Source organism: Nelumbo nucifera, chromosome 3 (genome assembly GCF_055504915.1).
Source record: "Nelumbo nucifera cultivar China Antique chromosome 3, China Antique-T2T, whole genome shotgun sequence".
NCBI classification, from domain to species: Eukaryota; Viridiplantae; Streptophyta; class Magnoliopsida; order Proteales; family Nelumbonaceae; genus Nelumbo; species Nelumbo nucifera.
Window position 1 is genome coordinate 35,271,045 of NC_142651.1, and position 26,542 is coordinate 35,297,586.

The 26,542-nt window shown below is 40.0% G+C and overlaps 1 protein-coding gene and 1 pseudogene across 12 annotated transcripts in view; one reads left to right on the forward strand and one right to left on the reverse strand.

Annotated features, from left to right (window-relative positions):
* The window catches only part of LOC104592832 (uncharacterized), a 61,016-nt gene extending 35,050 nt beyond the window's left edge, over nt 1–25,966 (reverse strand). For 2 of the 12 annotated variants that reach the window (XM_088900350.1, XM_088900343.1), the window contains exons 1-3: nt 25,327–25,959; nt 16,724–16,920; nt 16,507–16,646 (exon numbers count right to left, since the gene is read on the reverse strand). The gene's annotated coding sequence lies outside the window, so the exon portion shown is untranslated. Of the gene's footprint in view, nt 1–5,707; nt 5,909–16,502; nt 16,647–16,723; nt 16,921–19,073; nt 19,318–25,326 lie in introns of those variants that run through there. The other 10 variants (XM_088900352.1, XM_088900345.1, XM_088900344.1 and 7 more) reach the window with 9 other exon arrangements.
* LOC109114495 (serine/threonine-protein kinase KIPK2-like) lies at nt 16,751–19,066 on the forward strand (annotated as a pseudogene).
* Nucleotides 25,967–26,542: the final 576 nt, after the last annotated feature.

Genomic DNA, 26,542 nt, shown 5'->3' on the forward strand with positions numbered 1-26,542 from the left:
TCACTCCATAAGAGGTCTTCACTTTTCTTGAGTCCCACACCCCATATTTGCAAGTTGCCACCCTCTTCCAAAGAGCCTCCCTCTCAATACCAAACCTCCATAGCCATTCCCCAACAAAGCTTTATTGAAATGCTTCAATTTTCTGATTCCTAAACTTCTACCTTTCTTCTCCCTACATACCCTGTCCCACTTTTACTAAACAATTTCTTTTCAATCCCTTTGACTCCCCTTTTCTCTATTCCTCTTCGTATTTTTGGGTGTTATCTCCTTGTGGGAAGTTGGATGTTAAGTCCATACCATGTGATTTTTCCTTGATTATCCCTCACTCAAATGGGATTCAAAGTTTCAAACATTATGATCTTGGATTCTTGTGCATAGTTGTCAAGGCACCTAGGCAAGCCTAGGTGACCACAAGACACCCCAGGTGATGGAATTTGAAAAAATGAAACTAATAAGTGAAGTGGAAAGACTCGAGTTAGATGTGGAAGGGGATAAGGAATTTAGGGGGCACTCTTTTTCTGGATTTTGAGAGGGGGAAAGTTGGTCAATGTTCTTTTTTCAGATTTATGTGGGGACCAAGGAAAGTTTATTTTCTTGGGTATAGGTGGGCAAATAACTTTCCCACCTTGGGGGAAAGTTGCCAACACTTGAATGGGACAAAAATGCCCCTTGTAATAATGGATTTGTATGGATAAAATGGTCATTGCCTTATTAACATGGGAAATAAAAGAACATGGGTAAATGCACTTACCCGGGCAAGTATTTCCCGTAAAACACTTACCTGGGTAAGTGCATTTACCCAAGTAACTAACTTACCGAAAAGCAAATGGGGCCTTAGTGCAAGAAAGGAGAGGGTAAAAGGGAAGAAATAGGAAGAGAGGTAAGAAGAAGCAGATCAAAATAAGTTGATAATGAAGATCTTGAATTGGAGCGTTTGAGGTTTAGGTAGTGCTAGGAAAAGAGCAATTATAAAGGAGGTACTAAGGAAAGAAAACCCTAACATTGTTATCCTTCAAGAAACAAAGCTAGCAGAGTTTGATAGCAGATGGGCTAGAAGTATTTGGCAGGTTAGAGGAGTCAATTAGGGGGGTCTTCTGCGGGAATAGTGACCGTGTGGAGAAACAAAAGACTGAATGGAATTGAAGAGCTTGTGGGTAAACTTACAGTTTCCTCTGTCTCTCACCTTCCTGGTGTATTCTTTGCAGGTCACATAGTGAGGACTGTAACCGTATACTAATATCTTGTTCATTTACTGCAAAGTTATGGGAGTGGCTCTTCTCATTGTTTGGGTGCAGATTGGTTAGGCCAGCAGATGCAAGTTTGTTTTTTGATCATGCTTTCTTCCCTTGGCAGCACAGAAGAGGAAGAATTACGTGGAGGTGTGCAAGAGCAGCGCTGATCTGGTCCGTGTGGAAAGAAAGGAATGCCAGAATTTTCCAAGAGAAGGAGAGGAGCCCAGAAGAGATGAAGGACTGCAATCTAAATAGGGTGATCTTGTGGCTAAAATCACTGGACCTATTCCATCAATTCCCATTTAATGATGTTTGGAGGAATTGGTTAGCAGTGGCTAATTGTTCATCCATAAGGACTAAAGTGAGTATGCTTGGGAACCCCCTCCTGAAAGATTCTTGAAGCTGAATTTCAACGGAAGTAGTCTTGATAATCCTGGTCCGTCAGGGGTGGGAGGGGTACTGAGGAATGAGAGTGGGAATGTGGTTCTTATTTTCTCAGGACCCATAGGAGTTGGAAACTCTACTAGGGCGGAACTTGCTGTCGCTATCCAGGGAGTATAGTTAGCAGTGCAGATAGGTGTGGAACAGTTGATAATAGAAGGGGACTCTAAGGTGGTAGTGGGTTGGCTACAAAATCGGGAATCTATAGTGTGGTGTTTTAAGAATGAAATTAAAAAATTCAACTACCTAACAAGAAGCTAGACAGTGAGAATACAATGGGTGGGGAGATCAGTAATCTCTATGGCTGATGGTCTTGCAAAGCAAGGGGTGAATAGGGAAAGTTTGTATTGGGCTCAATTGTAGACTGAATCTGTTTTCTATCTTTTGTCTTTCTTCCTACTGTTAGGAGAGAACACAGCTCGTGCCTCTCCACGGGAAGCTTGTAACTGCACTAGTTTTTATTAATGGAATTTATCCTTCTTATTTATCAAAAAAAAATTTACAGTTTCCTCAAAGTTCCAGCAAGTAAAAGATAGGTTTGAGTGGGTTCTAACAAATACCTAAGGACCCAATGACTAGAGGGAGAGAAATGAATTGTGGGAGGAGTTGGGTGATATTAGAGATCTTTGGGAAGGACCTTGATGTATAGGGGAGACTTTAATGTCATAAGATTCACTAAAGAAACGAATAGCAAGAGTCAAGGTATCACCACTAGCAATGAGAAGGTTTAAGTAGTTTTGCCTTTGAGCTTAAGGAATTACCCGTCACATAGTAGGTTTGCCTGGTCCAATCCCCAAGCCAACTCGGTTTGCTCTAAATTGGATAGATTCCTTTTCTTTGTTGAACGGGAGAAACATTGGGGAGGACTAGTGTCTAGAGCTTTACCTAGGGTATCGTTTGACCATTGACCAATTTCCATTTGCAAGGAGTTTGGAGGGGGAGGTCCATCTCCATTTAGGTTTGAGAATATGTGCTTATGGCACCTGGGCTTTATACAGAAAACCAAGGAGTGGGGTGGGGGGGAATAACCCTATTTAACAACTAGTTAGAGTTATGCCACCCTAACTAGTTGGCCTTGCCCAAGGGCTAGGCCTGGGTCTAGCCCAAAAATTTTAAAAAACCCAACTAGTTAGTAATATCAATCCACAACATTACCATTGATTCATCTTAATCGCAAGCGCCCAAAAAAATTAAAACCCAACTAGTTGGCAATATCAACCCACAACATTTTCATTGATCCATCTTAATCACAAGCACTTAAGTTCAGTGTGTGCGTGCTTGACGATGCAACCATGTTGTCAGTTGGCAATCTTCCAATCTTCATATCTCTTCATATCCACCAAATTATTCATCTTGCTAATCAAACAATACCTCCTACCTGATGGAGTTATGGATTGTAAAAATAACATTTTTTAAAAGTAATTAGTGCACAACCAAACATAGACTTCCACTCAAAAGGGAAAAAAAAAACAACTTGAAAGAGACACCTCACAACATCCAATAGGTACGGATGGAACTTGGTAATAGTCATAAGATTGAATAGGGTCAAGACTGAACCCAGTGTGATGTAATTGAAACGAGACCCTAACCTAAATTGGAAACAATTTGGAGTATAGCATTTTAGTGTTTTGAGAGGAGAGTAAAGCTTGTGCAAATTTTAGATAGCAGGATCAACGACTGTACAGTGGGCTCTTCAACCAGTGACATGGCTTAACTGAGTAGTAGAGAATTGATGATCAGGAGTTAGGGTTAGAGACTTTGAGGGGGAGGAAAGGAGAGACAACAACACAGTGCGTAGGAAAAATTAGCAACCAATGGGCATGGGAAATATTAGGCATTTTGTGTTTAAGCTTTAAGGGTATAGATCTTAGGTATCTTTTTGTAATAGCCGTATGATGAATGGGTATTGTATTTCAAAAAATATATGTATATATTGCAAATAGGTGAGCTGGGACAGGTCTAAACAGAAAACTGCAGACCCTATCCTGGTACTTTGCAGGCTAGGCTGGGCTAAGAATGGTCACCGCTACCAAACACCATAAAGGGTGATCATCACTAGAGAAGTAGATTCCAATGATCTGGAGAGTTTTCAGAGTAGCAAATTCCAGTCAACATGGAGCACAACCCAACAAAGAGAGAGAAGAAAGAGAGAGAAATAGATGAATGTTGTAGAGGGGACAAATCTTTGCATGTGCCAAACATCATCTGTGATACTTCAATGGCAATCTTTGACAGAGAGAAAGCACTTTTGCAACTTGCAAAAGAAAACACCCTACAAAATGAAACTCAAAAATCTTGCTCACACAAGATGTTTTCTGAATACGGTATCAGGGGAAAAACTCATGACCAAACAACCAGTATCATAGAAGTGATAACCAGTGAGGTGCCATTCCTCAAAAGCCACAGGGATAGGGGAGACAAGTGGGCAGGTTGGGTTTGGGTTAAGCTTCAACCCAAACCATCTAATCTACCAACCTATTAATGACCCATTTAGATAAAATTAAATGGTTATTCAACCAAAACCCGCCTTGACCCAACCCAGACCATTAATCTTTTAATTCATTAAATGGGAAATACACAAATTACAGGAAAAGATACAAAATTTATAGAGAGATTCAGAAAAATAACAGAAATTATAGGAAAATATAAAAATTACAGAAAAATAACAGAAACTGCACAAGATGCATTCTCTATATTTTTCTAATGATGAATTGGTTAAAAGAGAAGTCCCTCCATGAATCCACTTATTGCTACCATTAGAGGGATGTTGTGACTGAATTAGACTCTCCATCAGATAGATGACCTACTAAATGACCACGTTTAATTCACCAAAAAAATCCTATGGGTGCATTAGTACTGATGGGTTTTGCTTTTGCAACTGATGTTGGTCTTTCAAAGTTTTAATATAGAAACCCATGTAGCTTCTTATATAAAGAAACATTTAACTATTTGTGAATGCTTGAATGGATGCCTCTCTTGATAATTAGTTCAAGCCTCAGTTGATGAAGAAAAATGGTTTTTTTTCTCTCATGGATCCTCCTTTATGCTAGAGCTTTTTCTTAGCCTTTTTTATGACTCTTCTGTTGGCATAGCCTTGGAAAAATCCTGCAACTTCTTATAGTTTGTTGGGTATGAACAAAATACTTTCACTCTTCAAATTTATGATTACCAAGTGATGCTGTGATTTTGTGTGTAGGGTGATTATGATCCATATGCAGCTCCCAAAGAATGGGAATTTTCCAGATAATTGAAAGCCCTAATATATAACAACTTCCTCAGTTGTCAAAAGGGTAAATGGACATTTGCTGATTATGAAGTTTACAAGTTATTAACCAAAATGATGCTATTACTTCAAGCAGTGTGACATTCTTCATAATAAGTCAATAAATGACCAAATGTTTAGACCACGTTAGACACCTAGGGAAACTTGTTAACAGATAATTCAAACTCTGCACCAGACTGATCATCACTTGGTCATATATTAAAATAGCAACAATTGAGAAACAAACATTTTTAACAGACTCTTAACCATCATTTAAAATAACCCAATTGGAGGCATTTTCAGGCTATTGCCCTTCTAAGAGGTAGGTTAGAGCCTCAAAGCTCCAACAACAATTTGTAACAGCTGAACTGCAAATATTCCAGATACCAATTGAAGGAAATACTAGGCAAAATAACAGGAAAAAAAACAGAAATAAAGAAATTCAAGTATTTCAAATGTTTAAAGGAAAAAACGTTACAGAGAGGGTGATAGAGGGTGTGTCTGTGAGAGAGAGAGAGAGACTAGGTGAGCACCGGATGCAGGGATTTATCAACCGATTCCTGTTTTGTTTTTCAATTCAATTGACAAGCAATCCATTCAAACAACCATCCCATATTTCGGTCATAATCTTATTAATTCAGAAATTTATCCTCTGATACTCTAAAAACAGCTTCACAGGAAACCAAATCTACCGAAATCAACTCAAGAAGCTACAAAGAATCCAAATACATCTGCATTCAACAATGACAAATATAGCAGAAATCTAACAAACCTTTCGTGTAGACTTGGCAGAAAACCAAGACCGTTTTGCATTGTAATTCTGGTTTGCGTTGATTTCATGCAAAGATAAACTCAATAGTGGTTCGCATTGGAAAGCCAAACCCCGGAATGACAAGGTCTGAAGGCAACTAATAATTGCAGGAAATCAAATCGCACCGCAGCAACTCTGGTTTGCGTTGTAACACCTATGGATCGCCACTGCTGAATTCGTGCTGGTTAGGGTTCAGATTTGGATTTCTAAAGCGTAAGAGAGATAGAGAATGAGAGAAGTACACGGAAGAAAGAGAGGGTAGTACAGGATTAAAAGCCTCTGTTTTTGGGCTGGAACACACACACACACAGAGGCGAACGAAAAAGTGGACAGGGAGAGATGAAATTGAAATGTGAACTGCAGAGAGATCGATTTTAGCTTCACTGAACCGCAGACATTTTGATTTTACCTTGCAGGGAGAGAGGGATGGGGGTTCAGTCGAGCAGAGGCAAAGAGTCGAGGTTCAAAAAAATGGAAAAATGGGGCACGAAATTACATATGTTTTTTTTAGAGAGCCAAGTTTCATTATGGAAAGAATTTGTCATTCGGCAAGAAATGGTTATCCAAACGCCCACATCTCATTCATTCTTGCCCGAATCGGTAAGAATTAAAAGAATGGCAAATTTATTAAACTACTCGTATGATTTAGGGTCCGTTTGGATCGTGATCGGAATCGGAATGGGAATCCCTTGGATTCGGAATCAGAATGGTCTATTCCCCCTACCTGTTTGGTTCAAACAGGAATCGGAATCGGATTCCGATTTATGCTGTTTGGTTCATCAAGAGGCTTGAATTGGAATCGGCCATGATTTCCAAATTTGCCCCTAATAAAAATAAAAAAGCAGAAAATGCATGAAAATACCAAAAAATGCAGAAACTGCAGAAATTTTGCGGGAAAATGCAGAAATTACAATAATTTTGCAGCAAATTCAGAAAATGCATGAAAATACACAAAATTTGCAGAAATTGCAAAAACAAATGTAGAAATTTTGCAGGAAAAATTCAGAAATTACAACAATTTTGCAGCAAATTCAGAAAATGCATGAAAATACACAAAATTTGCAGAAATTGCAAAAACAAATGTAGAAATTTTGCAGGAAATTGCATGAAAATACCTGAAATTTTCCAGAAATTGCAGAAAAATGCAGAAATTGCAAGAAAATCAGAATTAGAATGGGCATTCAAAAAACAGGCTGCTGCTTCTGTGATCATAACATGGAAATTTTGGTGTCATTTCTTGAGAGGCATCAACACTAGCTAGTGCTTTCCATTAACAGTGGTGGAATTGCTATAGAGTTTATTTAAGTAAAGAGCATGTGCAGTCATGACAGCAACCATACTATGATCGTTTGGATGGAGTGAAACTCTGGGATTTTCAGCAATAAGTCCGCTCAAAAAGATGAGGTGAAGAGAAATGAAGTTGCAACATGTTCCTGCTTATCTGTTTTGGAGTTCATGGGTGTTGTGAGACATGGCCTTTTCTGTATGGGAACATGGGTATAAGGGGATTATTGGATAGCCTCATCTTGAGGGTGCTTATGTAATTGACCTTGAGTCATTCATACAGCCTCTCACTGTAGCGGCAGCTCAATCCTTGGGTGTATCTCTTATTTGTTTCTGTTAGACAGTTTTTGTATGCCCTTAACTTCAATATGAATGATGTACATTATGAGTTTATTGTAAATGAATAAAGTACATGATATAATTCAGGTCTGCCTTAGAGTTCGGTCTGACTGAGTTCAGTTATGTAGAAAAAGAAAGAGTGATAAAGAAAGAGAGAAAGAGAGAAAGAGAGAAAGAGAGAAAGAGAGAAGAGAGAAGAGAGAATTCTGGTTCGAACTGAAAGAGTCAACTTGACTTCTCCCCGTCGGCCAGTAAGTATTTATACTATTATTAAAACATAACTGAAAAGACCTATGTGCCCTTACTTAAGTTAAGAGCACATGTTTCAACACAACATTACAGATCAGCAACATCAATCAAAGTATAAAGACAGAAATACCCCTACGCTAACACTCCCCCTCAAGCTGGTGAGTATATATCATATACTCCTAGCTTGTTACATATGTAGTCCACTCTTCCCCGACTCAAGCCTTTTGTAAATAAGTCAGCCCACTGATTTCCTGTATTAACATGTGTAGTGTCTAGCTCTCCATTCAGCACCTTCTCCCTCACAAAGTGATAGTCAACCTCAATGTGCTTGGTTCTTTCATGAAACACTGGATTAGAGGAGATATGAACTGCAACCTGATTATCACAATAGAGCTTCATTGGAGTGTTAATGTTGTACCCTACTTCCTGTAAAAGGTTCCTTAGCCACACTAATTCACACGTGGTATGCGCCATAGCCCTATATTCTGCTTTTGCACTGCTTCTTGCCACAACCATCTGCTTCTTACTTTTCCATGTCACCAGGTTACCTCCCAGAAACGTGCAATAGCCTGTAGTAGACCGCCTATCAGACATAGAATCGGCCCAATCAGCATCAGAATACCCTTCTATTTCAAGTTTTCCCCCACTCTTGTATATCAGACCGCGACCCGGGGCCCCTTTTAGATACTTCACAATTCTCAGAACCGCATTTCAATGAGGAATCAGAGGTTTTTGCATGAATTGGCTTACCACACTAACTGCAAATGAGATGTCTGGTCTGGTAATGGTTAGGTAGTTCAGTTTGCCCACAAGTCGTCGGTATCTGCCAGGGTCTTCAAACACTTCACCCATATCACTGCTTAGCTTGGTATTTGTGTCCATGGGTGTTTCAGCTGGTTTGGCACCCAACAAGCCTGTTTCTTCCAGCAAATCAAGCACATACTTCCTCTGGCACAGGTTAATCTCATACTTGGATCTCGCTACCTCTATCCCCAAGAAGTATTTCAGTTTACCCAGATCCTTTGTCTGAAAGTGATCCTGCAGATAAGTCTTCAGCCTGTCAATACCAATGTTATCATTCCCAGTAATAACAATATCATCTACATACACCACCAACAGTATTTTTCCTCCCGGAGAGTCATGACTAAATACAGAATGGTCAACTTTGCACTGTTTCATGCCAAACTTCTTTACCACCTCACTGAACCTACCAAACCATGCTCGAGGAGACTGTTTAAGCCCATATATAGCCTTCCTTAGTCTGCACACCTTACCATCCTCCCCCTGAGCAACAAACGCTAGAGGTTGCTCCATGTAGACCTCCTCGAGTAAGTCACCATGCAAAAAGGCATTCTTGATATCAAGCTGATATAGTGGCCACTCATACATGGCTGCAAGAGAGATCACAACACGAACTGACCCTATCTTAGCAACCGGTGAGAAGGTCTCTGTGTAGTCAATGCCATATGTTTGGGAGTACCCTTTTGCAACTAATCGCGCTTTCAGGCGTTCAACACTACCATCAGGCAGATACTTAACCGTATAAACCCACTTACAACCAACAGCTTGCTTCCCAGGAGGAAGAGCAGTGAGGTCCCAAGTATGATTATGATGAAGGGCTGAGAATTCTTCTTCCATGGCACGGCACCACCCTGGAGAGGCAAGGGCTTCCTGGATATCTTTAGGAACAATAACTGATGATAACAAGGTAACAAACTGGCGATGGGAAGCGGAAAGATGAGTAAGAGAAACATAATTAGAAATGGGATGAAGGGTGCAAGTATGTTTACCTTTCCACAAAGCAATGGGTAGATCAATCTCAGATGCTAAGTGGGGGTCTGGTGTCGGATCCGTCGACGGAGATGTAGCCGGAGTAGTAGCTGGTGCACGTGGGCGATGTGTATACACATGACGGATAGGTGGGCGTTCAACAGGTGGTGGCACCGGAGGCAAGGATTTGGTCACGACCGGAACAAAGGGAGGAGGATCAACAATGGGAAGTGGAAGAGGAGGAGGTGATGAGGAGGAAGAAGCATCACCAGACCCCAAAAAGAACGGAGTAGACTCAAAGAAACTGACATCAGCACACACAAAGAACCGTCGAGAACCAGGATGGTAACACCTATACCCTTTCTGGGTCCAAGAATAGCCAAGGAAGATGCACTTGAGAGAACGGGCATCAAACTTGTCGTTCTCGGGACCCAGATTATGGACAAAACAGACACACCCAAAAACTCTCGGCGTAAAAGGAAACGGAGACAAAGTGGGAAACAAGACCTAAAACGGAGACTGACCATCAAGGATGAACGTGGGCATCCGATTAATCAAAAAACAAGAGATAAGCACTGCATCACCCCAAAAAGGTTTGGGAACATGCATGTGATGCATTAGGGATCTTGCTGTTTCAAGGAGATGGCGATTCTTTCTCTCAGCCACCCCGTTTTGTTGTGGGGTGTAGATACACGAGGTCTGATGTATAATGCCGTGTTGGTCCAAATATTCCTGAAATGATAAGGATAAATATTCGCGGCCATTATCAGAACGAAAAACTTTGATGTGGGTACCAAATTGGTTACGAATTTCAGCATAAAATTTTTGAAAAATGGTAAACAATTCACTTCTTTCTTTCATTAAATAGAGTCACGTCATCTTTGAAAAATCATCCACAAAAATGACAAAATATCTGTATCCATTATATGACATTACTTTATAAGGACCCCAAACATCTGAATGAACTAAAGAAAAACGACTCGACACACGGTTATCAACCCTAGAACTAAAGGGAACACGATGGTGTTTCCCAAACTGACACGACTCACAATCCAAAACAGAAAGCTGACTCAAGGACGGAACTAAGGACTTCAAGACTTTGAGCGACGGATGACCAAATCGGCAGTGCCACTGGAGAGGAGAAAGAGATGACTGGAGAGCTGTTGAAGTTCTACCACCACCACCGTCAAGATAATACAATCCACCTGCTTCATGCCCTCCACCAATCTTCATCCCCGTCTTGAGATCCTGAAAGACACACATAGAAGGATAAAAGGTAATGGAGCAGTTAAGTGATTTGGTCAGCTTACTAACAGACATAAGGTTAAAAGGCAATTTAGGAATATACAGAACTGATGAGAGGGATACAGGATCTAGGTCAACATTACCAACACCACAAATTGAGGATGTGGAACCATTAGCAAGGGTGACAGATTGTGATGTTGAGCAATGAGATAAGGAGGAAAACACACCTGAAGTTCCAGTCATGTGATCGGAGGCTCCAGAGTCAATGATCTAGGGATTGGGTGTAGATGCCAGACAAGCCATACCTGAGTGAGCAAAAGTCGCCGTGTTCTGCTGTGATTGGATAAACCTCTCATATTCATCACGGGAAACACTCACCATCTCCTTCATGGAACCCTCTGTGGATGTAGGAGGCAACTGGTCAGATGAATGATTCTCCTGTCTAAAGCTGGAACTTGAGTCACCGGTCGCGGCATGATTGGCCCAGGTTGAGGGTGGACCATGTAAATCATAACAATAGTTGATGGTATGTCCATCCATACCACAATGAGTGCACTTCCTCGGGCCTGAGCTACGTCCTCTACCACGGGCTCCCCCTGAATCTCTGCTCCTAGTACGACCACCACCACGATTATAAGTAGATCCACCATTGCCACTTCGGCCATATGCAGAACCACTACCAACACCATGGCCAGACTGAGCTCCCCGAGCTCCACCTCTACCACCATGGCCTCTTGATGCAGCAAAGGCAGATCTATCTGAGATTATAGAGTTCTCAGTAAATCCGATAGAAATCCTCCGAAGACGAGCAAATACCTCTTCTAGGGACGGAAGAGATGATCCCCCTAATATCTGAGCCCGTACTGATTCATATTCAGACTTTAGTCCCACCAAGAATCTAGTCACATCAAGCTGCTCTCTCTGTTGTTGCTGAATCTTGACATCAGAAGTAAGAGGATGATAGATATTCAACTCATTACGAAGGCACATAATTCTCTCCATTTAACTTAATGGAGGTCATCTGAACATTCAGGTAGTCTGTAGGCACCATCACACTAGGTTTATAATCATTATTGTCTCCCATTATGTTATCACCAATTCTGCACACTTGTTGAATTCTATTATCACTGAGATCTGCACACTCCACACCACTAGGTCACACCTATCACACGGATTGCAGCACTAATTGTTGCTGGAATGTGTGCTCTTTACACCACAAACCCTAAATCACACCTGCCACACTGATTTCAGCACTTGTTGTTGCTGAAAAGTGTGCTCACACCACAAACCCTACTCCTACAACTACCTGAAATCTCACCACTATATGATCATATCTCTTCCTTCAAAATGCACAAAGAAACCAGCATAAACCCTAGCCCTAACTGGCCGAAACCCTAGCCCTAACTGGCCGAAACCCTAGCAAATGGTCTGAAACACACCTTCTATTTAATCCATAACAGATATCATGCACTGAAGTCTCTTACCTTACCGTTGAAGTAACACCCATGCGAGCAGGAGAGCAGTCCACACACAACAACCGCTTCACACACAACAGCCACACACAGTTCGGCCCTCTATTCTTCCTCTACTAGGAGAGGGCGATCTCAAAAATCACAGCAACCGACCACATACGACCTAACTGGAGGCATAGAGACCCCCAAGGGAAGAGGGCAATCACTCCTTTTCAACCCTTTCCCTTATCTCCAATCGAACACAGGAAAAAAAAGAAAACCCTAGATAGGCTGCGCAGAGAATGAACCCTAGGCAAGCAGAAATCTAGGCAGATTTAACCTAGCTCTGATACCATGATATAATTCAGGTCTGCCTTAGAGTTCGGCCTGACTGAGTTCAGTTATGTAGAAGAAGAAAGAGTGATAAAGAAAGAGAGAAAGAGAGAAAGAGAGAAAGAGAGAAAGAGAGAAAGAGAGAAAGAGAGAAAGAGAGAAGAGAGAATTCTGGTTCGAACTGAAAGAGTCAACTTGACTTCTCCCCATCGACCAGTAAGTATTTATACTATTATTAAAACATAACTGAAAAGACCTATGTGCCCTTACTTAAGTTAAGAGCACATGTTTCAACACAACATTACAGATCAGCAACATCAATCAAGGTATAAAGATAGAAATACCCCTACACTAACAGCACATATTTGATTCATGTTCCTTTGGTGTGTTTCTGTGCAATACCCTTAAACTAGACACTTAATGAAACTCGTGTTAGTTTAGAATGTTCACAGCCAATGGGTCGGTCTGTGGAGACCTATCCTAATAAGGCTGACATTGATGTGCCACCAAGTCGGTTGGGGTGGCCTGTCTTAGCCGCCAGGGTGAGATCCAAGGCACATGCAGTGTAGGATTAATTGAATCTTTGAACCGGACCAGATTTTCAGTATTGCCCTGAACCTTGGAGATTAATGGGCAAAACTGGAAAGTTACACCCGACCCCTAAACTAGATTATGATACCGCACTAGGTGTCGGATTGGGATGTCTTTGATGTACCAATCAGTGAGATCCTTAGCAGGGGTCAAAACCTAAGTATGTTGGGACAGTCTGAGAATTCATCTGAATGGATGATCATAGTGACAGGATCAGCCCCTTTGTCAGACAAAGGTAATGATCGGGGATGCACTCTCTCTGATGGAAACCAAGACTATCGGCAGCCGATTTCAATCGTTGAGATTTGTTTTGCAAAATATATTTTATATGAGATATAAAAGTATATATATTACGGTTTCTAAAATGTTTGCAAAAAGTTTTAATTCCCGGGATCCATATAAGAAGAGAGTGCAACACTGTTCCTTGCAGCCGAGGGAGAGGTTCTCTCTTGTCGGGCAGTGTTTGATCATTATGGGCTGAGAGGTTAAGTGTAAGGCCATTGAGGGTAATACCTGATGGGCTAATCTTGCATCTGCCCACAGTCCCTAGGTGTTACAAGGTGGCTTGGCCCAGGGACCACTTAGGGTAAGTGTTGGGCCCATAGAGTCCATGTGATGGGTTTCAGGGGGTGCACTGTCCATAATAGTGTATTCGGCCAGGCCTTGTAACAAAGGCTGGGCCGAACCCATGTGGCTGATGTGTAGATCAATGTTTGGGTCCTACGCCATACAAGGAAGCCCAATTGGGTAGCAGTTTGGAAGGCTAAGTGAGCACATAACCTTAATGGGCCTAAAGCCCATTTCGAACTGGGCTGATTTTATCAATTAAATAAGGGGCGAATTCTGGGATTGGATTAGCAGATAAGATAGGGTCTTAACCCTATCCACTCAGAGAGTCCAGATCTGAATGTGATTCAGATTTGGAAACCTCCTAATGAGATTAGGAGAAGGTTGATCTAATTTGCAGATAAGATAAGGGTTTTCCCTTATCACTTTAAAGAGAAGTCTGATCCAAATATGATTTGGATCAGCAACTCCTAATGGGATTAGGAGTTGATCCCTTTAAGGTTATAAAAGAAAGGGGCGGCAGCCTTTAGTAGAGATATATTCACATCCTCTTCAGAGCTGAAATCACAGAAGGAAGAATTAAGCAACCCTGCCAAATTCTTTCTTGCCGCCTCCTTCCTATTGCCGCCTCACCTGCCAGTTCGATCTCCAGTTCAGTGGGAGAAATCAAGATTCGATCTTGACATCAGTTCATTGTGAAAGGACTGGTGGAAAGCTGTGCTCACGTGCCATCTTGCTATTTCTTGCGAATGATTAGGTTCTTGGAGAGAACACCGCTGATTCCGCTCCATCCTACACTGTGCTATCTTCAGTGGAAGCAGTCTTTGGATCATTCCTTGGGCGTGAACACTTTCGTTGGGAGATATTATTTCTCCGTATCAGGTATAATTCTCTCCTACTGCTTTTGTTCAGATCTGGTTCAATTTATGGTTCAAGATTAATCCTTGAAAAATATGATTTTTTCAAAATAGGGAATGCGATTCCCATTTGAAGGGAGAGAAATTTTTGAAATTTGCCCACCTTATTCCGCAAGATTTGGGCATCCATACGATGGATCTCTCATCCCTTCAATTTCCTCTCAATATAATACTATCTCTTTCCATAAAAAATATACCTCTTAGATCCTCCCAGGTTGTGTGGTCTTGATCTCATTAGAGTAAATTAACTAAGATTTCTGCCTGTACCATAATAACATGCTTTGACATATAAAATTGAGGCCACAAACTTGGTATGTTTCAATTTTGGACAAGATTCAAAATAAAATTATATAGCCCATGGATTCAACAATGGGATATTTTGCTCTCACACCAGATATGATGCATAAGTACCCATTGATTAGTTTGCCACCTAATGGCAAAGGATGCTAAACCTTAGTTGCTCCTGTAAAATGAGTAAGCAGGTGCCTGTACACATCTGGCAGATATGCTATTCTGAAGGTTCATAACCAGCTTTATGGCCAACTTATGAGTTCTTAAGTCGTGGTTACGATAAACTAATGGATATTCCCATTTGAACAGTTAATGCAGAAGTTCAGGTTTCTTTTCTGAATTCATTGTGAAGTTTGTTTTCTCTTGAGATGGAGCTAAATTTGTTGTTTGTGCTATACATGCACATAATATATATTTCCTTGTAATGCACCTGACCAAAATGGTTTCTATCTGATTCTTCAGGTTAAGATAAAGTGCTTTGTGTGAGTCAGGACGTGTCATTGGTTGCAAGCTTACTCTGTTTTAATTTGAGTCCAGATGAGAGCAGGTTATATGTGTTTTTCATTTTTACAACACCCTATGTGCAGAGTCTCATCTTTATTGAAAGTCTTTTCTTTCAACCAAGGATCTTGGCCCGTTTTTGGTCAGAGAAGTACCAAACTTACACACTTGAAAACAGTTGTAGTTTTTATGTGCATGGATCTAGCACCCATGAACCTTCTGCAAAGGAACAATATAGGGGAAGATGGAAGCAGCGACATATAAAAGTAGGAAGTGAAAACACCCAGAGTAGTAAACTATATGAAATCAGGCACAAAGTGTTGGACAGAAAAGTTACAGCAACAACTAAGTTAAACATAAATAAGCCAAACCTGATAGAATTTGAAAGAGTTCAATACTGGGACATTCAAGAGAAGATTTCAGATAGCAAAGTACTAGAGCAACTTGTCAAATTTTTGTTTTTGATATTGAAACCACTGGATTGACAATTCTCATGTCCATGGCATCACAACAAGTATGGTTAACAGACCTGATGTTCCAAGGTATAGTATTTCATAATACTGCATTTTCATGCTTCTGTCATTGACTGATTACCAAGTATATCAAGTAATAATCATGGTTAACAGGCTCCCAAAGATATAGCACTTTGATACTTTTTTTGATGAATTATACCACTTTGATGCATTGTTGAAGCAGGTATTTTCATCCTCTCTCATCTATAAAATAAAGGAGGTGGGAGCATGCGTGTGAGATAAAGGGATCACATTGGTCGTTGAAAGCTCATGGAAAGGAGGGGAATAATTAATCACAACTAGCACTTCTAATCTGTAGAGAAACTTTTTTTTTCTTCTAATGTATTCCCTTTTCTTTTTATTATTATTTTTTTGTCATTTTTTATTAATCATAATTTATAATTTATCTATTTCTTATATTCCCTACTACAAAGAAAGTCTCTGCTTATCGGAGAGTTCAGATCAGTTGTCGGCCAGATAATTCAGACGAAATAACCATCAACTAGACTAGTGACATCATATTTAAATTTAGGAAGAGAAAACAGGGAAAGAAAAATATATATATCAGAAGGTCATCAATCACACTAATCATCCATCCCTCTCCCTCAGGCCCTAGTCGGTTCGAGACAACAACTTAAATAGAGAGTCATAAATATAAAATGGAAGAAACGAAACCAGAAAAATGGTGAAATATTGTAGAACGCACTTGCCTGTTAGAATATTGGCTTGGAGTCGATGGATGTTGTAGGGGAAGATTTAACACGAGCTTTGATCTTGAATCACTCGCCCTTAATCTCTCTCTCTCTCTCCCTTTGAACTACTGCAGCGATCGGTGCTCTAGATGCAGACTCTGCACGAGGTTTAGGATGGAACATTTTAGATTGTATCCGGTGAGGACGAAGAAGAAGATTCAATCAGTGGTCTTACCTCGCCGGAGGTTGGTTCAATCAGAGCATGCGGTTGATTTCGAAGGAGGAGGAGGAGGAGGTGGTGGAGGAGAATGGTTCAGCAGTGCTCTTACCTCGCCGGAGGTTGGTTCAGCTCTCTGTTCGCCGGAGGAGTTTTCGCAATCTCTGTTTCGTCTCTTCGACTGGGTTGAAAAATCTCCTGTTTTGTCACTTCGACTGGATTGAAAATGAGGAGGGCATTTTTGTCCAAAAAAATGAAAAAAAAAAGGATAAATTACAAAGACTCTCCTTGTACTATATCCGTGAGACAAAGGCCTTTCCGTTAGACTTTCCTTAAAATCCGCCGTTGCAATATTTTAACTGTTGCAGCAGCAGCAGACTTCAAAAGTCCTCCCTCTCTCTCCTCCAATGAGGAAGCACGAGTTCGAGCAATCACAGAGATCGTGAATGGCATGGTGGAGCGCTTGTGCAAAGGAGAGAACATTGATCTGAACGCCCTCAAATCCGTAGCTTCTATGTTGTCGAAGCTAATTCTCCTTGATGATTTTGCAGGTTCTATGTTGCCGAAGTTCTCCTTGCATTGGAGTATCTACACATGCTTGGGGTTATATACCGAGATCTTAAACCAGAAAACATTATGGTTCGAGGAGATGGTCATATCATGCTCTTAGATTTCAATTTGTCATTGAGATATGCAATGAATCCTACTCTTCTTACATCCTCATCATCAATCGTGGAGCCCACAAAAAACTTTTCAGGTCTATGTGCAGAATCCCCTTCTATATCTCCGGCCATCCTTGGCACAAGTTTCATGCTTTTCACCGAGGCTACTTGTGGTAGAGCCAACCACTGCTCGGTCCGTCCAACTCCTTTGTTGGGACCACTCACCCATGAGTACTTAACTCCTGAGATCATCAAAGGAGAGGGTCATGGGAGTGTTGTGGATTGGTGGACATTTGAGATCTTTCTTTACAAGCTCTTATTTGGTAAAACACCTTTCAAGGGCTTGGGAAATGAGGAGACCTTAGCGAATGTGGTGATATAGAGCCTCAAGTTTCCTGAAAGCCCGATGGTTAGTTTTCAGGCAAAATATCTTGTCAGAGGGATGTTGGTAAAGGATCCAGAGAATCGGTTGGGATCAGAGAGAGGGGTGGCAGAGATTAAGCAACATCCATTATTTGAGGACCTGAATTGGGCATTAATACGGTGTGCCATCCCACCAGAGCTACCAAAGTTTTGTGATCTCGGAGTTCCATTTATGCTTTCCCAGGAGAGTAAACGTCTGGAGTTCAAGTCTACAAGAGGGCATTTGGAGTTTGAACTGTTCTAGCATGTGATATCTCTTATGTGGGGAACTGTTTGATCTGGAATTTGAACTGTTCTAGCATTGTATGCCGTGTATGATTCATTGCTTCTTGCAAAAACGCAATGAATAGATTTTGCTAGCCTCCACTCTCCAGCTTCTAAATGTGCTGACAGTTACTTAGAGAACTGAGTTTGCTTGGACTAGTTAATACTCAATGGATATTTTTTGGGGCATGCAGTCCTTACATCAATTTGTATAATTCATGTTCTCTCCATTGCACGAGCGCTCCACCATGCCATTCACAATTTCCGCGATTGCTAGGACTTGTACTTCCTCATCAGGGAGAGAGAGAGAGAGGGAGGTTCCGAAGTTCGCCACCACTACAACAGCTACTGCCAATGTTGTTCGTGAGGTCAAGAAAATGAAGTGTTACAAGGTAGTATGAGGATTAAAAAATATTGTAACGGCAGATTTTAACAGAAGTCTAACGGAAGGGGGTCTTTGTCTCATGGACATAGTACAAGGAGGGTCTTTGTCACATACTCCATAGTATTGGGGGTCTTTGTAATTTACCGTAAAAAAAATCATAAACCGGAATAGGAATCACATTCCCTGGGAGGGGTCAAGAATGGCCATTCCCCCATACGAGGGATACCCATTTCACCTAGAATGGGAATGGGGTTCCCATTCCAATCAACCAAGCACAGAATGGGAAGGGACCATTCCAATTCCGATTCCAGGCTCCTATTCTCTCAAACCAAACAAACCCTTAGTTAATTGATTAATTCGAGGGTCAGAATCTATAGGCCCAAAGGACTCTTGGAGTAGGTGCCTGAGTGTGAGTTGTTGATACTTTGAATATTATAGCTATGTAGTGGAAATAGGAAACCTGCATTGGGCCTATCTGTACTTTTCTGTTAATTTTCTATCCTTATTATATATATATATATATATATATATATATATTATCATTTTATATTACTGCTAATTATTTTGACAATTGTCTAAACCCTATTATATGTTAATTTTCCGTCATATATGACATCATGTGACCGATACTTACAAAAATTTCAAAAATACCCTTTGAATGCATTGGTTCTCTCTCCTCTCTCTTTATCTCCTTCGCACACAGTCGGCTCTCACAGAAGCCGCCACCACTGTTGCAACCTTTGAAAGCTATGGTTCTTCTCCGTAGCCAACTTAAGATGCTAACGGTGAATATCTCAGCAATGGCAGGAGAGCCGGTTGGCACAGGTCCAGTTCTTTTCCGCTATCACCGTTGCAACCTTGTATCTTTTCTTTGTTGTCTGTGGAGAGGCCAAACACCATACTGGTCTCTTAAGAATCTATTCTTTAAACTCTCATCATTTCTGTTATATTATTATCGGAGAAATCTTTAATAATGTGTATCATTTCTGTTAAGTGCAAGAGCATTTTGTTTCCCCCAATAAAATACGAGACGCATCCACCATTAATCTAATGAGGAGCTGTCAAGCTCAGCAATTGGGGGTTGTATGACCTTCGTTCCGCTAATGTCTAGTTTAAAACAGAATCGGCCATGCCACCTATCCCAATCTTCCTCCTCTTCCAAATGAGGAGTTGTCATACCATTTCCCTCCCATATTCGAAAACATTAAGGGCCAAACAACCACTTTGGCTCCTCCAAATCCCAATCCAGTTGATATAAATTCCAATCAAACCTGACCACATATTTTTCTGATAACCGTTTTTGTGGCAATTAACTCTTTGAAACATTGCAATTTTTTCAATAGTGGTGGCCTGTACAAACCTAAATTCTCCAAGAAAGAAGTTGTTGTAAATGTCTACATTCTGAAGGGATTTCCCTAGTCAACTTCTCATCTGAGAGGTATAACAACTCCAGTTGTTTAATGCTCTCAAAAGACAACGAGATCAAATCAGCCTCCCACAAGATTGCCCCCCACAACGTCCCACAGTATATCTCCGTCGTGTATTGGGAACATCTCTAGATGATGACATCATCATTTTTCATATTATCGGAAGATGTTTCCAATACACAGCGGGGATGTGTTGTGGGGGGCTGATTTGAACTCAACGACGACGAGATTGGACCTATCAAAGCCTATATTGGTACTCTGATAGAAACCCTCTTAAATGGCAAAACAGAAAGTTGCAAGGGAAAGATTCCAAAAACTTGCAACGGATGAACTCCTGTAGCTCAACTCGCAAAGGCAATGTTCTCCTATTGTGATCTCCAGCAAGGGGAATGAGTGGTGGTCAAGAAAGACTCCAACTGTTGCCACAAATGAACGATGGTGGCGGCTACAGTGACAATTCCGTCGATAAATAGACATTAATGTTTCATTTTGAAAATTTAAAAGAGAATAATGGGTAAAATTGTTTTTTCATCTTTCTTTTAACGGGCGTTAATGGCAAGGAGGTTTTAGATAATTGTCAGAATACTTAGGGGTGCTTTAAGACAATGTAAATAGTAAGGATATAATTAGTCAATTAGCTAAACCATAAGGGTAGTTTAAGAAATTTACCCTTAAAAGAATGAGGCATGTGGCAGTGAACCAAACATGGGCTTATTGGACAACTCATGACCTTAACCCACCCAAACCGCTGAGTGACTCTTATTAGGTTAACTGACCAATATTAAAAAACACAACCCAACCCATCAATAAATGTTGTGAGTTGGGTGAAGTCGCATGCACACCCTACGTCACATCTCAAATTGTGTATTAGAAACATCCCTAATTAACAAGTACGAGAGATGTTTCCAATGAGCAAGATTGTGTAAACACGGTCCTCACATCTTGTCTTGGCCGCACATGGGGAACATTTCCCATACTTGCATTTAATATTCATGGAAAGATGTTCCCTGTATGAGGTGGGACGTGGTTGTGAGGTCGGTGTGAGGAGTGCTTTGTAAGGAGCAGATCCTAATTCGTTCGCACAGTCCCTTACAACCTTGTATCGAGAACATCTCTCTATGAAAAAGCATACAAGTACGAATGTATTCTTAATGCACGGTTATAAAATGGTTGTGAGAAAGGTGTAAGCATTGAATCTGATCTTGTTTTCAATGCACATTGAGATGTGCATGTGGGACTCCTATGGGGGTGCCAATGTAAACTTGAATTTGATGATTAGAGTGGGTTAATGCCACCTAGTGTAAAAAGCTATGAGGTACACTAAGGCAGCCCAACCTCAAAGGGAGTTGGGATCTCTTGCCAACAAAACGCGTCCCAACCCCCTACCAACTTGATCTAACACCGGTCACACATCTCACTGTGAAATTGAGACCTACTATAAAAGTAGGACTTGCCATGTATGATATATGTGGTGTTAGACCACATTAGTAGGTTGTTGGAATGCATTTTGTTGGCAGGTGATTCGAACTCCTCTAAATAGGAGTGCCAATGGATTGAGTCATGGTCCGATCCAATCCTATTTTGTCGGATTCGAATCTCCCCCCTGTTCGGATCTAGTCAATAATCTGATCAAGGGATTTGAATCACCCCTATCCGATACGATATATATGTTATTTATTTATATAAATATATATAACACATATATGTTATTTATTTATAAACATAACATTTATATTACATTTTTGTTAAATTTGTTATATTAATTATTTTTTTATAAAAAGCATGTATATATATGATGAAAATAGTTGAAAATATACTTGTATTTTTCGTTATTCCTTTTTTTTAAATTGTTATGTTTATATTTTCTTTTAATAATTTATTAGTTTTTTAAGAAATTTAAATTGGATCAAATCTTAAGATCATAACAGCTTGTCTTTTAATAGTATCGGGTCGGATTCAGATATACCTTGATTCGAATATGATCCGATCCATTTGCATCCCTACCTCTAAATGTGACATTTAAGATGTTGGTCGGACAGGACAAGTTCACATTGGAACCCCATAGAGCCCACATGCACATCTCAACGTGCATTGGGAACATCTCTCATACTTATTATTAGTAGTTGTTCCCAATACACGGTTAGGATGTGTTGTGGGGCATTCATGGGGCATGCTCTGTGAAGCACCCATACAATTTCGAATAGGATTGACCGACTCAGGGCCAGTTGGGATAATGGTCTTGACTGAGTGACTCTCAAAGAGGTTAGGTCTTCTTCTAGTTTGTTGGGGAAGTTTGTGAAGGAAGCTTCATGGGTCCGTTTAATTTAGTGAAAACTGGCCAACTCGAGTCATATCGGTTTTGGGTTGGTTTATTGGTTTGGTTGGTCGGTTCAAAAGATAACTAATAACTATTTTGTAAAACTATTAAACGTGGTTTGGATGGATAAAAAAAATTAAAACAAAGTTAAATTATAATTGCCATGACATTACTAAAAATTTAAATTTAAAAGCAAACTATTTCAAACTATGAAATATGGGGACTTTCCCACTTTCCCATATTGAAAAAAAAAAACTTAAAATGTATTATATAAAATTTCAGGTCTCAATGTTAAAATCATTCATAACCACCATGAGAGTAACAAGGTCACAAATGGCTTAGCAAAGTTAGCTTGTGATCGTGGTTTCAATGCCACTTTTAAAGCTTCGATGAGCTACCTATAGTGATACAAATGTTGGTTAGAGATGAAGGAACTTGTTTGCCTTTTCTTATATGTAGATAATCTTTATCCATTTTTGAAAGAGCATTGGACACAATTGTATTATATGAGCTAGTGATCTTCTTGTATTGATTTTCATGAGGGGTAAGATATTTAAGTCCCCCTCTCATAGGTTTATTTTAATTTTGTGCTTAATAAAATTAAGCACAAAACTGACCCAATCTGAAGATTAAAAATTTGGAGATTAAAAAAGTAAAAATATTAATATATATCTATAGTTGGGTCAGGTTGGTTTTTGGTTATTTACACACAGCACACCAAAACTGACCCAATCTTTAAGGTTAACATAATGCATGAACCGAAGTTGACCAAAAATAGCTAAAACCCAACCAACTCGGGTTGGGGTGGTCACTTTAATCGATTTCATGAACAGTCCTAAAAGAAGGTTGAGATTAATTGAAGCTAGGGTAATTGAAATAGTTATGGGTTATAGGCTTATAGCTCTTAATGGAATTGATTGGAGGTGGCCCTAAAGGTTGGGGTTGCTAAAGGAACCTTGGAGGCAGGGAGGAGGAAGTTGAAGGGAGATTAGAGTAGATCTAGAGGGAGGCCTTGGGATCCTTATATCCTCTGTTTGTTCATATCTTCTATTTGTTTGGGGGTTTTGCTATCCTTTTATATATGGTATATGACCATCGAGCTTGAATTCCCCTCAAACTCATGTCTTCTTATCTCATTGTCTCGTTATCTTTTATTAGGATGTCTTTTAATCTCTTTCATTAAATGTTTGATTTATACATTTATGTGAAAAGCATACTACTTGTTGAGTTAAATATCCTCACCAAGCAATGGCATGCTAATCAGTTTCACATGCAAGAGATATAGTAATGTAGCATGTGTTCCTTTCCAATCCCATGCGTCTCTGCTAGGCATGCCCCATCAAGTGAAGGGTGTGGCACCTAAGTCCGGTTTAACCAATCAAATCACATGATATGTACTCTTACATCTAGCTTTGCAATTGTTTCATAAAACTTTCTTTTATATCTAAGTGGTATTCACTTATCACATAGAACATTAGAAGCCCCCCTCCCTTCATTTTCTCTATTATGTTATAATTTTGTGGGCAATATTCTCTTCAATCTCTCCCTCACCATGAATCATCAACCAAGGAATCTAAAAAATTGTCAAATTGGGTTTTATCTTGTAAATATATAATTATAAGTGTTGTGATTGTCAGAAAAAACAGCTCCTTTTGCCGCTTGGGTTAGAATTGGAGTTGCCACCCATCAAATTAGGAAATGGAGGTAATGGGACCTCTAAGAATGATTTTTAAAACGTTTTGTTTTAATAGTGACTCCAAAACCTAAGACTCGGATGGGAGAGGGAAGGGTTTAAGCACCCCTCTCCTGAGTCCAATAGGTGGGGCCCACATGGGATGCCAACAAGCACAAACAAACAAGATATAGTAAATAAAATAAGAATCAATAACAAACAAACGAAAATACTATATCAAAATTATTATTACATATTATTATTATTATTATTATTATTATTATTATTATTATTATTATTATTATTATTATTATTATCACCTCCACTTTATTTTGCAATGTTAATTCTTATTTCTTTTTTTTTTCATTTCGCCCATCATTTAATTTTTGATTGAATCTTATTTATACATTTATTCATTAATTACCCCCCCCCCCCAACTCTCTTTAACCGATTCCAACTTTCTATTCTCACCCTCCTTATCCCATCACTTTACCCTAAAAAGCAAACTCACAAATCAGCTCAAGATATCTCGACTCACCACTATTTTATTTTATTTTCTTTTTGTATTTTTTATGCCATTTTTGTTACTGATTTCCATTTTATTATATTTTTTTATGATTTACTCTGGTTTTGTTGGGAGACTACTGTGCTCCCAGTAATCTGTTTGCCTTCTTCTCTCTAATCCTCTCTCTAGGTTGCTGAATCTTCCCCTAATATAGCGTCAATTCTAGCCATCAATCTCCCTGTTTTATTTGTCTATCAGTCTTGCATTACAACCCCTCAACTCTCTTCTTCCTTCTTGTTGAAATTTTATAATTATTCAGCTTTTTGATCATCTTACATTCTTACCAAACAATTTATGTATATTCTCTTTTGTGATTGAAGAGGTTTCAGAAATAAGTCTTAACGATCAATATGTCCCCAACATCTTTTGTTACAGTCCAGATTTCAATACTCTCACAACTGATTCATGGTCGTGTCGGTCCTTCAACACAACAAACACTATGAGATTGTGACCATCTGGATTGTGAACTCAATACTATTTATTAAAAGAAATTAATCCTTCACATAGCAAATCAATAAACGACCCGAAACCAATGACCATTTATTCTAAAAAGATCAGGCAAAGGATGTAATGAAGGATGAAGTGAAATGAGCCACACATAGTTGTGAACGCAGAGAAGCATAATCAATAGTAGAAAGAAAAAAAAAAAAAAAAACATAAATCTAATATCTAGTAGATCCTCTGTAAACCAAAAAGAAAAAAAGAAAAAAAAAATAATAATATGCAACAACTCGAGATCTAAGGGATGTTACGACGAGGCTGGGTAAATCTCAGGAGAACTGATTCAATAGAACTAACATCATCGGTTCTGATGACTCTCCCAACATCCATTATTTCATACCAAAACTTACAGAGAAGTAATCCAGACAACATAAAGAAGAGGATTCGGCCAGGCTGGGGACTGACCTGAGTAGGATATCGGCCTGAATTTGATTGGTTCTGCAAACAGCGACTGACGCTGAAGGTAGGTGAAAAACTCTGAGTTGAGATGTTGGCCGAAATTCAAATGATGCAACAGGGGTACCGTATTCTAATTCAATCTGCTACTGTGTATCCTCTAGCCAGAGAACGAAACGGAATAGAAGACGAAGGAGGTGAGAGCTAAAGGAGTTGAGTCAGAATGGGGAGGGATGTCTTGCTGTTGCGACTGGTTCGAGCTGTTCAGTCGCTGCTTCTCTGTTTTCGTCGAAGAAGGAAGGCGATGAACAGTAGATTTCTTGCTTTGCACGATTTCGGTCGATTCAGTCAGTTGGTGTTGATGGGAGGTAATGGAATAAGGAAATGAGCGTGGGAGAAAGAGAGAGAAGCACAGAGGATGACGGAATGGAAGAGGAGAGATGCCAGAGGGGAGGGAGTCGCCGCTGGTTCCTCGTCTCTGTCGAGAGGTGGAAGACAATTAACAGTACTTGCTTGATTTATTTCGCTGGAGAGAGAAAATGAGAGAGATCAAGAGTGAATGACCAGGAGCGGGAGAGGCGCCGCTGGTTTCTTTGTTCGAAGGAAGAAGATGGCAAAAATCACTTCACAGTCGTCTCCCCCTGGATTAGGGCGAATAGAGTTTCGGTTGAATTTATATAGAAGCAGGGGCATTTTTGTAATTTCGGGGAAAAGGGTGTTTTGGTAATTTTCGATAACCTGGGTTAAACCGGGTCCAGGGATTGAACCAGGTTCTGGTCCACTAGTGAGTGATTTCGGGTCAAGAGGTGGAAGATGGAGATGGGCTGGGTGCAGAGAAGGGTTTTGCATGAGTGAGTAGCGAAATTGACCGAAATTGAATCTTTTTGGATGGATGGGTAAATGAGGGTATTTTTGGCTGATATTTTGCAGGGTGGAGTTTTAGGACATTTTGGGTTTATTGGTGGGATCAGATTGGCCCAAATGGGCCCAAATCAAGTAGATTTGGAATGGGTTTGATTTGGTTAATCTATAACCTTGGAGTGAAATCTATGTTTGGTGAAGGGATAAATGAAGGTAGTTTTGGGTGTAATTTCATAGGGTAGGGTTTTTGGGTAGTCTGATGTGATTGGTAAGGTTAAATTGGGTCACATGGGTTCGGATCAGGCGGATTTGGAAGCCAGTCAATCTAGAGCCTTAAAATGGAATCTTGGTGTGATGAAGGAAT